Source organism: Citrus clementina, unplaced genomic scaffold (genome assembly GCF_000493195.1).
Source record: "Citrus clementina cultivar Clemenules unplaced genomic scaffold, Citrus_clementina_v1.0 scaffold_2, whole genome shotgun sequence".
Classification (NCBI taxonomy): Eukaryota; Viridiplantae; Streptophyta; class Magnoliopsida; order Sapindales; family Rutaceae; genus Citrus; species Citrus x clementina.
Genome location: NW_006262688.1, coordinates 17433686 through 17447764, shown reverse-complemented (window position 1 = coordinate 17447764; position 14079 = coordinate 17433686). Strand labels below are relative to the sequence as shown.

The following is a 14079-nucleotide window of genomic DNA, read 5'->3' as shown; positions in this document are numbered from 1 at the left end:
GTTCTCTTTCTTTTTCAACCCTTTTTCAAATTACTTTGCAGATTAGAGTGATGATTCTGATCTGCCATGAACCCGAAATTGGCATGGTACAACATACGGCGTCTCCAAGCCCATGATAATGATGCACTTCCGATAAGGCATCACATGTACCATAACAACAACAAATAACTCCATTCCAAGAATTAAGTCAGAATCATTAAGAGGCATAACCGTGAGTTTCGCCTGTTTTTCCCATGCTCCAACCCTCAAGGAACAAATGGTCACCCCTTGAACACCCACACTTGCAGCATTAATAACTTTCACATTATTGCCCACCGCAGTCACTTCCAATCCCAAGCACGACACCTTGTACGACGCTAGGAACTTAGCAGTGGCTCCCGTATCAAGCATGGCTTGCACTTCACGCCTATTTACCTATACGATTGTCGCCATCAGCCCTTAGTTGCTATCGTTATGCGCGACTTCCTCCCTTAGATCATTCATCAATTGTAATGGGTTCATCTGCGAAGTATTTGCTTCGACCACTAAAGGTTCCACTTTAGTCTCCTTAACCATTGCATTGATTTTTCCGCATTTTGGACAATCATTTGTTCTATGCGGACTGTCATAAATGAAGTACCTCAAGTCTTTCTTTTCCTGCAAACCTCTCGGTTTGAATTTCTTTGAGATGCCCTCTTTTCTCCAGCCATCACGCTTAGAGGGGTTCTTTTTCCCTGCATTTTTTCCTTTCTTAAGTTTCAAGGGCGAAGAACTCGTAATCCTAAAATCCACCAAACCATCCACAGTGGCAATTACCGAAGGTAAGTCTCGCACCACTTGTCTTTGCAATTCAATTTGCGCCCATGGTTGCAAACCTGAAATAAAATTGAAAAACTTGTCTTCATCGGACATGCTCTTGATGTCAAACATAAAAAAACTAAACTCCTTGACATAATCCTTGAGTAAACCAGTTTGCTTTAGCTTTTTCAAGCTCTCTCGTGCAATCTAGCTCGCGTTGCCTGGCAAGAATTGACCCTTCAATTCTCGCTTGAGTGACTCCCAACTTTCGATAGGCTACCTCTGTGCTTCGGCATCCTTCTAGAGCCTACTTCGCCACTAGAGTTTTGCATCTCTTATTAGATACATGGTAGCAATTGAAACTTGCTCCTCTTCGGGTACCCGAGTAGCCTTAAAGTACTGGTCCACGTCCAATAGGAAGTTCTTTAACTTCTTTGCATAGCGCGTGCCACTAAATGGCTTTGGTTCGGGCACATTAATCTTCATAGGCCCCACTTCGAATGCACTAATGCGTTGCTAACTGTGTGCTTCAGCAAACCTACATCATTCTCAATTGCCCCGATGTTGCCCCTTAGTTCCCTCGCCAAAAAAGCAACATCATCCAAAACTGACCCCATCTTTTCACCAACATCCCTTGCTAATCTGTAATAAACAAGTTTTAGATTTGCCAATTCCCCTAAGTTAACTTCCATTGTGATCGTCGGCTTATCTGAATCAAGCGGCAAGTTCCTGACAATAGCTTCCAATCTAACCAACCTATCCTTCATTCTTTCCCCCGACATTTGTTGAAGAATTCTAAATCCAAACCTGGGGCTCTAATGCCAGTTGTCACATGACTTTTCTCAAGATGCAGCAAGCTTGTGATGGTGTCAAGCCTCACTCGACCAACCACTCAACAACACTAATGGAGGTTATGTGCTAAATGCGCACCCCAAGATTTTTCGCTTCAACAAAGAGAAACCAACACGTACAAGATTATTTTTACGGAGACACCAGCCTCCAACATTTCTATTTTCCTCAATAAGCAAAGTTACAACCTAGTGAGAAGCTATATGTGCTCGGAGGATGTCACTCTCTCCCAAAATTGTCCATCTCAAACACATACTCACTTTCACTAGATATACACATTGCAAATGACACTCCCATTTCCTAAGGCGAGGTGGCGCGCTACCCTTGAGCTACCTCAATTCATTTCCCACAAAACTAGGCACCCATTAAGCATGTATAAGGGATCACATCTCTATTCCCTCAAAGAACAAGGCAAATGTTGCCTATAAGCCTAGAAATAAGGAGGTTGTGAGGTGTAACCGTCGCTGCCCACTTCTCTTGGTGTGTAACCACCACTGCCCACTCTCTATTTTCCCATATCTCTGGCCATCTGTTCCAAGGCCATGTCTCCCACTGATGCTTGTTGTTAGGCCCATTTTATAGCCCTTGGCTTAGTTTCGTGCCACCTCGCTCGCTGTCCAAAACTCAGCCAGCACGCATGCCTCGCGCGCCTCAATGCCACACTCGCGTGTTCATTCATCCCACATGCTTGCATCCAGTGTCTAGCGCTTGCACGCCCATATGTGCCACATGCTTGCGAGATGTTGCGCGCGCCACCCACATACGCTCTTGCACCTGCTGTTGTTGTGGCACTTATCCCACAACGCACAGTCGTTGCCGCGTCCCACGCCACGCGTCTGACTTGCCTTGCTTTCATGCTCGCCACAAGCATGCCCATCTTGCCGCTAAAACTTGGCACTAGGCCACAAGCCAAGCCTCGACTCTCGGGCCATCCAGCCTAAGGTGGTACAATAGGCCTCTATAATTGATATAATGTTGGCATGCTGATGATTTTGCAGCGATGGAATCCTCCTTGTTCTAATAATTTCATCCACTCTTATTCAGTCCTTTCCTTCCCACCAGTGGTGTGAGCAAACATAAGTAGATCAAACACCAAACCCATGTCACCAAATATGTTATTATCATCTTCTTGTACAAAGATTACAATGAAAACAAGCTTTCCATTTTTATCCAAAATTTCTTTTCGGTAGCTTTTCAGAATCTTAACACATGCTTCGTCATTCCAATCATGCAGTATCCACTGTATATGGATAATTAAATTAGAATTAGACCCTTACACACAATTTTGGGGTCAAAAGGCATGTTGAGTGCTTTATAAAAAGAAGCATTTGGTAGATGCTTTATAGGAAAGTGACTTTTTTTTCCCTTCCACATTTACGTTGAATCAAGGATCACGATTCTATATTAATTTGTTGATGTAATGAGCCAATAACTCAAGTATTAGTTGGTAGTTAATTAAAAAAAGAAATTAAATTTTATCCATATACTACCACTAAAAGATATATAATAAGAGATATTTTAAAGCTCAATAGAAATAAGACCAAGAGAGAACCCTATCCTGTTAAATCAAACTGTTACCTTCATAAAAACTACATTGGCATTAGGAATGGGATCAAACATGTCACCTCCAACATGGATGACTCCTTCACACATAGGTGTAGTGGCCACGACATGTGGCAAATCAAAGTTTATAACTTTGATGTGTGGATACGATTTCACTATCTCAGCAAGAGCTCCACTAGTGCCACCACCCACGTCGACTAGTGACCGTATGCTATCAAAACCTTCTTTATAGTGTGACATTGTTGTTTTCATCACAATCTTTGCGGTGCATTCAATGGCCTCATTGAAAAAGTTGTTGAATTGAAGGTTTTGTGAAGCAAAATCTCAAATTTTACAGCCATGAGCCTTCTTGAATGCAATTCCACGTTCTTTGACACATTGGCTAAGGTAATGCCACAGTTCCAGAATCATTGGAGCAAGACTTAGATGTAACTACCATTTTGATATGTGGGTCATTTTGTACAGAGTCTCATCACCGCCGTCTGATTATTAGTTGGGTAGACATTTGTGAATTTTAGGGATACATAAGTCAAAAAAATAAATAATAAAGTAAGGATATTTCTAATATTAGAATTTAGTTGGTTTATTCATATTTTTTCAATTAGTGAAAAGCAAAAACAAAATTCAGCTAAAATTATCTAAAAGTTCTCGTTAAGTTATAAAAATAAACATTTCTTATTAGCTTAATAAATTAAGTCAAGTCATTTAAAGACATTAAGTCAGAAAACAAAACCCTCGTAAGTCCATTACTTTCTGCGAATAAGATTCAGTGGTTAGTGGAAGACATCCTACATTCTCAACAACTTCTATCTATGCCAAGCTTGGTCTTCAACTTCTACATAATCAACTTCACCCAAAATTTTTGTTGATTTCATAGTTGCCGATATAAACTTGGCCTCATAATTCTTGATTATGATACTAAAACCTAAATTCCCAACATTGTGGATAAGGACCTTATAATCAGTTCAACTCACTTTAAAGAGAGTTCTAATTTTTTAATAATTTATTTCAAAAAATTTCATTCCATTCCATCATATGCATTATTAATATCCATATTTTGAAGCCACTAACCCAAGCTTTTTCCCTTTACTTGCTTGATTTTATGAAGATGTACACACTACAAAATAAAAACTTTTAACGGCCTCTAAAAAATGTTGTTATATGGTTAAGATGGAATAGACTAGCATGTTGTTGATTCATGAGCCACATAAAGTCATGCACTTTCAATGGAATAATTTCATTGTCGTTGATGTTGCTGTTAAATACGATGTAAGGTAAGAAAAACATGTCATTATTGATTACTTTAACGATATTTATACCTTTCTATTATACTAAACTTTATGATTGCTTTGTAAAAGACCATAGTGTGAAGATGACTTTTTTTTTTTCATGAAGAGATATATTCTCAATTAATTTTTTTTTTCTTACCCTCACATACATATAATTACAAAGTGCATACATTTACACGACACAAAATCTCATCCATCATCAATTAGTTTGACAAAAAAGAAAAATTATACAATGAGTTCTAAATAAACAATTTCACAATACTTCTTATTTCAACTTGTTTGAGTCAATATAGGAAGAAAAATATTAATAAAGTTATGACATTTGATAAAATAATATTTACAAAGACTTGAAGTTCACTATCCTAGAAAAACATACTATTGTGTAATTATAGTTCACCATCCCAGATTTAAAGTTAATTTTCCTCTAAAAATGATTAATTCTTTTCTTTCCAAGGACTTGCAATAACATTAAATAAAACCTTTACATACTAAAATAATATAATTAGACTAATACATGATAATAATATAACCATCAACTGAAATTTTTTATAAAAACTAGTGTCAATACTATAACTACATATTGCAAAATGGTACCTTTTTAAGATTTGATTTTATCAATTAATTCATAATGCACACTTGACGACACTAGTCCCTGGACTGATCTTCTTGTTGATTGTTCTTTAGCCATCTATGTACTATATAATAATAGAAAACAGAAAAAAAATTGTAAAACAAGGTGCTTAAAAAAAATGAGACATAATATTCTTAATGGTAAAATAATAAAATATAGGGTTTAACGAAAAAAATTAAAATGTCAAATTGATTGATTTACCTTCATCAATTGAGATAAAAAAAAATTAACTGCCTATTGAGGATTTTGGAAGATTTATGTCTCGAGTATTTGATAACTAAGTTTAAGCAAATTGATGATTGATTAAACAAAAATATGTTATTGATTGAAGTAGAGAGCGTATTAAGGTAGAGAGAAAGAGCCGATTTTGACATGGGAACCAGAATTGAAAAGGGAAAATGTGTTTTTTTAGATGTGAGTGAAATAGAAAAGTAAAGAATTTCCTATCATTAGAGATTAACTTGCAAAGAGAGATCTCATCTAATTGGCGTAAACATAGAAAATTATTTAATTCCCTAATTTTTAGGATTTTGATTTAATGGCATATGAAATATGCCATATAAAATTTAATATTAATGGCACATAAATTATGCTTTCAAAAAGTGTTATCATAGCATTCCAAAACTATATGTTGTTATTTGACAATAAACTAATGTTATCTACGACATGTTTTTAATATATGCCATGTTATTATCTTTTATTCTTATGATAATAGTGTTTATAATAGACAGGTCGTCTTTAACTATTTACAACAGCAGTTAATTATAGGGAAAATATCCACCGTCTACCCGTTTTTTACACCTTTTTAAAAATACACAATTCCTTCATTTTTTGGCTGGAATCCACCTAAAATTACATTTTATTTTACTTTTCCACTTCCGTTTGGAATCCGTTAAGAAAACTAACGGAAACTCTAAAAAATGACCATTTTACCCCAAAAACGAAAATTACGATTTCACCCTAAAAAATGCCAAAAATAATAAGATTTAATGATGAATATCATTATTGGTACGTTAATGCAGTACAAAAAAACTTAACTACTAGAGATTATAATTCAATGAATAATAAAACTCTACTTATCTTAAATTCAATTGATGGTTTATGAGATTGGGCTATTTCTAATACTACTGTTATAATTTAGCATTCTAATTACAGACATATTTAAAAAAAAAAAAAACCTGCATTTGATGGTTGTGGAATTAATTTCTTTATTGACTGATAGAAAAAATAATTAGATTTAATCTGATTATTTTTGGTAATTTTTAAGGTGAAATTGTAATTTTCGTTTTGGGGGTAAAATTGTCAATTTTTTAAAGTTTCTGTTAGTTTTCTTAACAGATTTCAAACGGAAGTGGAAAAGTGAAACAAAATGTAACTTTAGATGGATTCCAGCCAAAAAATGAAAGAATTGTATATTTTTTAAAAAGGTGTAAAAAACGGGTGGACGGTGGATATTTCCCTTAATTATATTATGTCGTAGTTATTGTGCCAGAGAAAGCCAATTTTGTTGTAGTGACATAACCAATAATTATATGCTCTGTTATGAGTCTATTAGGAATAAAGGCACTTTGAATTGGTGAAAAATCAATTTTGTCCTCTTAGCTATAGTTTTTTACATAATTTTATATATTACTATTTAGGGGTGGACCAATCGAGTTTCAATTCAGGTTGCAAACCATTTAGTTTGAAAAATTCAACCTATAAAGGTTTGAACAATAAACTCAAACTGAATTTAGATTACAAATTCAAGTCTATTTAGTTCGATTGAGACTTTAGGGTTTTTTAATTTTCCTGGGTTTATAACAAAATTGAATCAATTAATACTACAAAAATCAACACAAAAACCCCAAATTTCATCATTTTATAGTAGTGAACTAAAAAATATAACTATTTCCTATCATCTATAATAAAATTCACACTTAATGAACATAGAAATTAAACCAAAAATAAGTTCACCATTGATTGGAATATGGTAGCAACGAACCATGAATAATAGTGGCGAAGACAACTTGCAGCAGCCACAAACACGAAGCGTGATGGATGAAAGACAGGCATTCACGACTTGCAATAAGAACTAGACGGAGCATGAGTAGTGAGAGGTGAATTTAGTGACAATATACAACAACCAGTAATGTCAATGGGAACTAGTTTGGACGGTGAAGCTGATGCTATGAAGATGGAATTTGGCATGGCTTGCACTTATGTCTTAGGTGTGTGAGTTTGGCCACTTTCGTTTGAGAAGAATGATTGTGAATATATGTTTTAATGAATTTGGGATTGAATTATAATTTAATTGTTGTAAAAATAAAGTTAATGATGAGTGTGATATGTGCATATGTGCTCAATATGGTTGGGGATTACATGCACGTCTTACAAACAAAGAAGAGTGGAAGATTAGGTCATGTTACGACTTTATCAAGACTTGGTCAAGTAGGTTAGTATTCTATTAGCCGAAGACTTTAGTGGGCTCTGATCAAAAAACTTTAGCATGAGTTAGGCACCTTTTAGATTATTCTGCTATTGATTCTTAGCTTAGTGTATGAAGTTCAGAAGCTATATATGTAGTCTGGAACTAGTGGAATAAATGTGTATTATTACTACAACACTTTTTCTCTTTTTCCTTCTTTCATCTCTATCTTACTTCTCAATAACTAAATTTTCATATTAATGGTATTAGAGTCGATCATGGACACTCTTGGTAAAATTCTATAATGATGTAAGCAAAATTTTAGCCCGACATGAGTTCAACTTTTCAATCCAGTTAATACCATATACAAACGGTTTTAACAAAACTTCAAGCCCTTCAGGCCTCACACAACTCAAACACTGTCAATAATAAAACCAACATTTTTGCACCAGTTGAATGCCTGAATCCTCACACCACCAAAATTAGCCAAGTCTCATACACCTTGGTTCTATTATCGACCAACCCTATCACCGTTCCAGATTGTCTTCTCGATATTTAATGGTAAAGGTACAACTAGGTGGCTCTATCAAGTAGAACAGTACTTTGACTTCAAATACATCACCTCTGATCAACATGCTTAGTTGGCGTCTTTTCACCTAGAAGGATCGTCTTACAGTAGCACCAATTGTTAACCAAGTTTTGCAGACCCCTTAATTGGGAGGAGTTCACCAAAGCTATATTTTTCCGTTGGCCCAATTGAATATAACGATCTATCTGAAGCTTTCACTCATCTCAAACAAACTTCAAAAGTACTATTCTATCAAGAAGCTTTTGAAGAATTCTCCCACAGGTTAATGGCTTACCTCAATATGTTCTAGTTCGTTGTTTTATTGCTAGTCTCCCGAATGACATCCAGTTAGCTATTAAAATCAAACAACCCTATATCGTAGCAAATGCCATAGGAGTGGTTCAACTCATTGAGGAACAGAACCTACAGTAAAAGAAAACTCACCAACCCTACCAGTCTCAAATAGCCATAATGATGCTTAAAGCAACATCGAATATGACAGTTGATGTATTAGGATCTCCGCAATCTAAAACACAAACCAAACACCATTTTTTTTTTTTAAGAATCACCAATCAGAAGGCAGGGAAATGCCAACAGAAAAGATTATGCTACAATTATCATGAGAGGTTCGTTCCAAGGCATCATTGTGCATGAGCATAGCTATTTATGATGGAGGATTCCCTTAATTGGGACACACTGATAATAATGACATTAAACCTAGACCCGAAAATTCTGAAGCTATACCAGAAGTTTTTTTTTTCCATGTTATTGCAAGTACAGAACGTCCTCAAATTATTCGAATTCAAGGCAAGCTGAAAATAAAGATGTAACAATTTTAATAAATGGCTGCAGGACTCATAACTTCATTAATTAACCCATTGCCTCTAAGCTTAGGTTATCAATTCTTTGCAGCAAGAAATTTCAAGTCATGTTGCAAATTGAGAGTCGATAGAGTGTGCGGACAATGTTAAAGGCTTGTTCTTACGATTCAAGCTCATCCCATTACTGATTATTATTACATCCTTCTTGTTGTAGCATGTCAATTAGTACTAGGCATTCAATGGCTTGAAACTCTTAAACCTATTAAGATGGACTATAAAAAAAAAACAATGACCTTTAAGGGAATGATATAGGCAGGCGTGATGGCCCTCACTAGCAAAGAGTTTTTCAATTTACAAAAGGCGTGAGCTTATTTATTTAAATTATTCCCTATAACAATGGAACAGATTTAACTACACATCTACCTAACCTCGCGTACCTCTTAGCTGAATTTTATCACATATTCCTTCCATTTTCTAGCCTACCACCAAAAAGGATACATGATAACTAAATTCCCTTACTACTAAATACTAAATCAATGAATGTAAGATCATACAGATATCTTTACTACCAAAAAGAATGAGATTGAGTAATGGTTAAAAAAATCTTATAATCGGGTTTGATTAGTCCCAGCAATAAGCCCTTGTAGTCTCTAGTTCTATTAGTTAACAACGTGGATAACTTTTGGTGATTTTGTGTAAAATACAAAGCCCTTAATAGCATAATAGTTACGGACAAGTATCCAATTTCCATCATCGATAAACTCTTGGATGAACTTCACGAGTCCAAAATGTATTTCAAATTGGATTTACGAGTAGGATAGCACCAGATCTATATGAAAAAAGAAGACATTCCAAAGACAACCTCTCAAACACATGGAGGCATTATAAGTTCATATTAATGCCATTTTAACTCAACAATAGAATTGGCAAAAAAGCTCTTGCCAGCCCAAGCCCAGACTGACCCGGCCCAAGCTCGTGGGCTTTAAACACAGCCTGTAGTTTAAAATTATAGACAAAGGCTTTCAATTTATAAAGCCCATACACATTAAGCCTAGTTAAGGGCCTTTCATAAAAGCCTAGACTCTTTATAACATAATGCGCATATATATATATATATATATATAACAAAATGAACTATAATATGTTAAAAAATTTAAATTGAAAAAAAACTGAGAAATAAAAAAAATGAACTAAGTAATTAACAAAAAACCAAAAGCGAAACCAATTTGGCAAATTCCCAAAACCTAAAATCCCTGAATTTATCTCCATTTCCCCAACTGCTCCATCAGCCTCTCAATTCACTCTCCGTCGGCAGCCAACAGCCCACGTTTATTGCCCTACTCTCACACTAAATTAAGGAGCCACCACCTTCAGTAGTGATCCACCATCCACGTGCGACGCAGCAGAGCCAACAACACAGCAATAGTGCAGCACTAAACGAGCGACACAACAGTGACCTACACCCACCAGCACCACTGCACAATGTAGCTACAGCCAATCAAACACATACGACGCAGCAGCAGCGATCTCAGCTCCAACGCGACCTAAACCCAGCAGCACCAGCAGCGCACGTGAACCAACAGCAAACCATCACCAATTCATCCCATGTAAGCTTTGATTTTCTTTAATTATTGTAGAAATTCTGAGATTACTGAAGCCATTGTTGATGACTTGATGTTGTAATAGAGAGTAGTTTTGTGGAAGAATCGAGAGAGAGATGTGAAGAAGAAGAAGAATGTTTCATTGTTGTCGTAGGAAGTGGATAACAAAGAAAAAGCATTATGTATCAGTTTTAATTACAAATTCTTTAAAAAATTATTAAAGGGTATTTATTATTTAGCAAGTTTATGGTATTTTATCACTTGTAATTTGCAGATTTTTATTTGGTAAGCATTTTCTCTGTTTGTCATTAAAATTAAGCAATTTTTTTACTTATATGTACATTATTATTATTATTATTATTTAATGAGATTTAGTGGATTCTCACCTAATAAAAAAGAAATAAAAATAAAACTTTATTAAAAATATTAAAAGCCTAAGCCTGGCCCAGGCCTGGCCCTCTCGAGTTTGGACGGACTTTTAGAGGGCTTAGACCTCTTACCGATTACATGGGCTTGAAAAAACCCGGCCCAAGCCCGCAATTTGCCAACCCTACTAAACAATATACCCACAACCTTCGAAAGTCTCATGAGCGATCTCTTCCAGGCATATCTTCAGAGATTTACTCTATTTTTTTTCTAATAACGTATTGATGCACTCTAAAATTGGAGAAGATCACCTACTGCATTTGCTTCTCGTTGTAGAAATTTTATCGACTAACAGTTTGTTTGCCAAATAATCAAAATGTCGATTTAGGTTTCATATGTTGATTATTTAGGTCAGATTTGTTGACCTATAGGGGGTATACGATCCCTTAATTTTGATGATAACAAACCACATGTTAAGGATAGAATAGGAAATGCATTATTCATAAGCTTAAGGAATTCAACCACACAAAGATTTATCAAGACAAGAATGAGCATCAGGGGTATTAAGCTTAGATATCTCATTTTGAAAAGCTTATATGAACAAATGAATGCATGATCAAAGCACTCAAAAGCTCAACATAATTCATTTATGAGTGTAGGTGCCATATCGCAAAGGCACTAAACCATACCACGTGTCTATCCTTTTAAATAAATAAAAAATTATTTCAAGGAAATAACACCTAAGCTATTCTGGATTAATAACACCCTAGGAAAAATTCCTCTAGAGCTCATAAAGAAGTAAAGAAGGGGGAATTAGTTCCTCAACCCATTAATCTAGGGAAATCACGCCCAAAGGTCATAATGATAAGGAACTATGCATGTGCGGAATAATTCCTTATTATCAAATTCGCCTCCACGTTATGAAAAATGACGGGTGACACATGTCATAAGATTGAGGGTTTAAAGTAAAACCCTAAATCTGCACCACTCATCATAAACAAATAAAGGTCTATCTTTAAGAGAAAGAAGGTATTTGGCCTTCAAAAGTACTATTCATACTTAGACAAAGAAACCCATTGTATCCATCTTTCTTCTTTCTTTAATCTTGATTAAACACTAACTTGGGTGTCGGAGTGCCTTTTCCAAGTACTCACCCCTCCAGATTCGAGGCCAACGATCTTGATAAGTTCTCCACAAACTATAAATACATGTGAAGGTAAAAAAATCCAACACCTTCAACGAAGATATATAATCTCATGAAATGAGTTACTGAGCTCTACTAAAAATGGTTTGAAAGGTTTTGAATAACAAATGTTGTTTTTAATTCGAGCAATAAGAGCTTTATAAGTTTCGTAGAAGTGTTCAAGCAAAATTACACTTTCTATGACTCAAACAACAAACTGCTAAAATTCAAATGGTAAACGGATAAGATTAAGAAAGATTCCTGGAAATAAACAACATGCCGCCAAAGTTGAAATGACAAAGTAACTTTAATCAACAGAGTCTCTAGAATCAAATAGCAAACCAATTACTTGCAAGTGGCAAATCGACTTCAATCAGTGGAGTCTCTAGAATCAAACATTAAACCGACAACACTTAGGCAACAATCCAATTGTGCAAAAATGTCAAATTTATTCATAACGCTAACTTGTCACAAGAGCAAACGGCAATCCGTTTCATTATAAGCGGTAAACCAATTATGCCTATAAAGTATGGGTAATTTTATTGTTCAATCAATAAATAGCCTAGGAAAACTCATTTCAAAACAATTTTTTTTTTTGGAAATCTTTATCAAAGTTTGAAAGAGTCTTAAGCTTTTATTTGCTTACTCACATTTATTGATTTATATTTGAGCAATCATATGCAAACATACTCATATAAGAGTGCAATCTTTGTACACTACTAGAAAAATGGTCTTTACTGATACTTAACTCGTGACACTTTATTAAAAAGTATCTATATTTGCATACATATGGACCATTTTTTGTGTTTAACATATAAGTATCACAAATTACTAATACCATAGTGTTTGCAAGTTAGACATCAGAGATCCCTGACACTAAGCTATCAGTTAAAAAATCAAAATAATTCTAATGTTGTTCCAAATAGAACTCGAACCCAAGACCTATAGAAGTCAAGCTTTTTAAGTTAAAAGGAAAAGAAAAAACCATAATATAATACACGCAAAAAATGTATATATAAAAAAAAACCCTAATTCCGTAAATCTCTAAATCTAATCTAGGTCAATTTCATCTTCTAAACTCCCTTTCTCTCTGAGTCTCAGCAGCCACGATCTCTCTCTCTAGCACGTCGTCACTCACCCAGTTTATTGTCAGCTAGTGCATCGTGACTGTCAACCTGTGTGCAGTCTACCAGCGCGTTGCCACTCTTTAGGTAGTCTTTGGCGAAGCATCCACACTGCGTGCCGTCACTGTCGATTTGTGCTTTCCTCATTGTGCGTTCGTCGTGTCATGGCGGTTCACACTCGTCAGCTTCAGCCAATCTCACATCCTCACAGTCATCACTCATCAACCGGGGGTCGTCGTTGTAGTCGTCACAGACACGATCATCTGCTGCTGTTATTTTCAAATTTCAATTTTCGTTCATAATAAAGGTATAGTATTAGAAAAATTATTTTAATTTATTTGATTTTTGTATTAATGTATTCGATTGAAATCGAATATTTGGATTAAAAAAATTGAAATTTTTTCAGTTATGTATTTGATATCATTCTTGTTTAAGAACACGCATTTCAGTAGTTGATTTCATTTAGTCCGTGTTATGTTTGGTTGCTTTATTTGACAGAGCAAAGCAGAAGGCTTTTGAAACCTCAGCTTCCTTTTTTTTTAATCTTTAATGGCGAAGTAAGGTAAGAATAGTATGAAAACATGTTTTGCTTTCTTCTTGGATGGCTAGCTTGGCTTGCCGTGGGAGAGTGGGAAGCTGATTTATATCATATTAATTACATCACATGATTATATAATAAAAGTTATATTTTTTTAGGAATGTGTATTTGTGTCATATTTTGAGCAGAACATTTACTTGTTCAAATAGGGACTCGTAGTATACCGGCCTTGATGGGAGCTGTGGATATTTCATGGTCAATGGGGATGATTGGCTATTCAAGTATTGAATGTTGCTTTAGTGGTAGTTAGATCTTTCTATTCTGTCTTTTTTTTTATTTAATAGTGTTTATATAATGAATAA

General features: G+C 35.1%; 1 pseudogene; it reads right to left on the bottom strand.

Annotated features, from left to right (window-relative positions):
* Positions 1 to 2510: 2510 nt before the first annotated feature.
* LOC18052635 lies at positions 2511 to 13326 on the bottom strand (annotated as a pseudogene).
* Between the last annotated feature and the right edge of the window lie 753 nt (positions 13327 to 14079).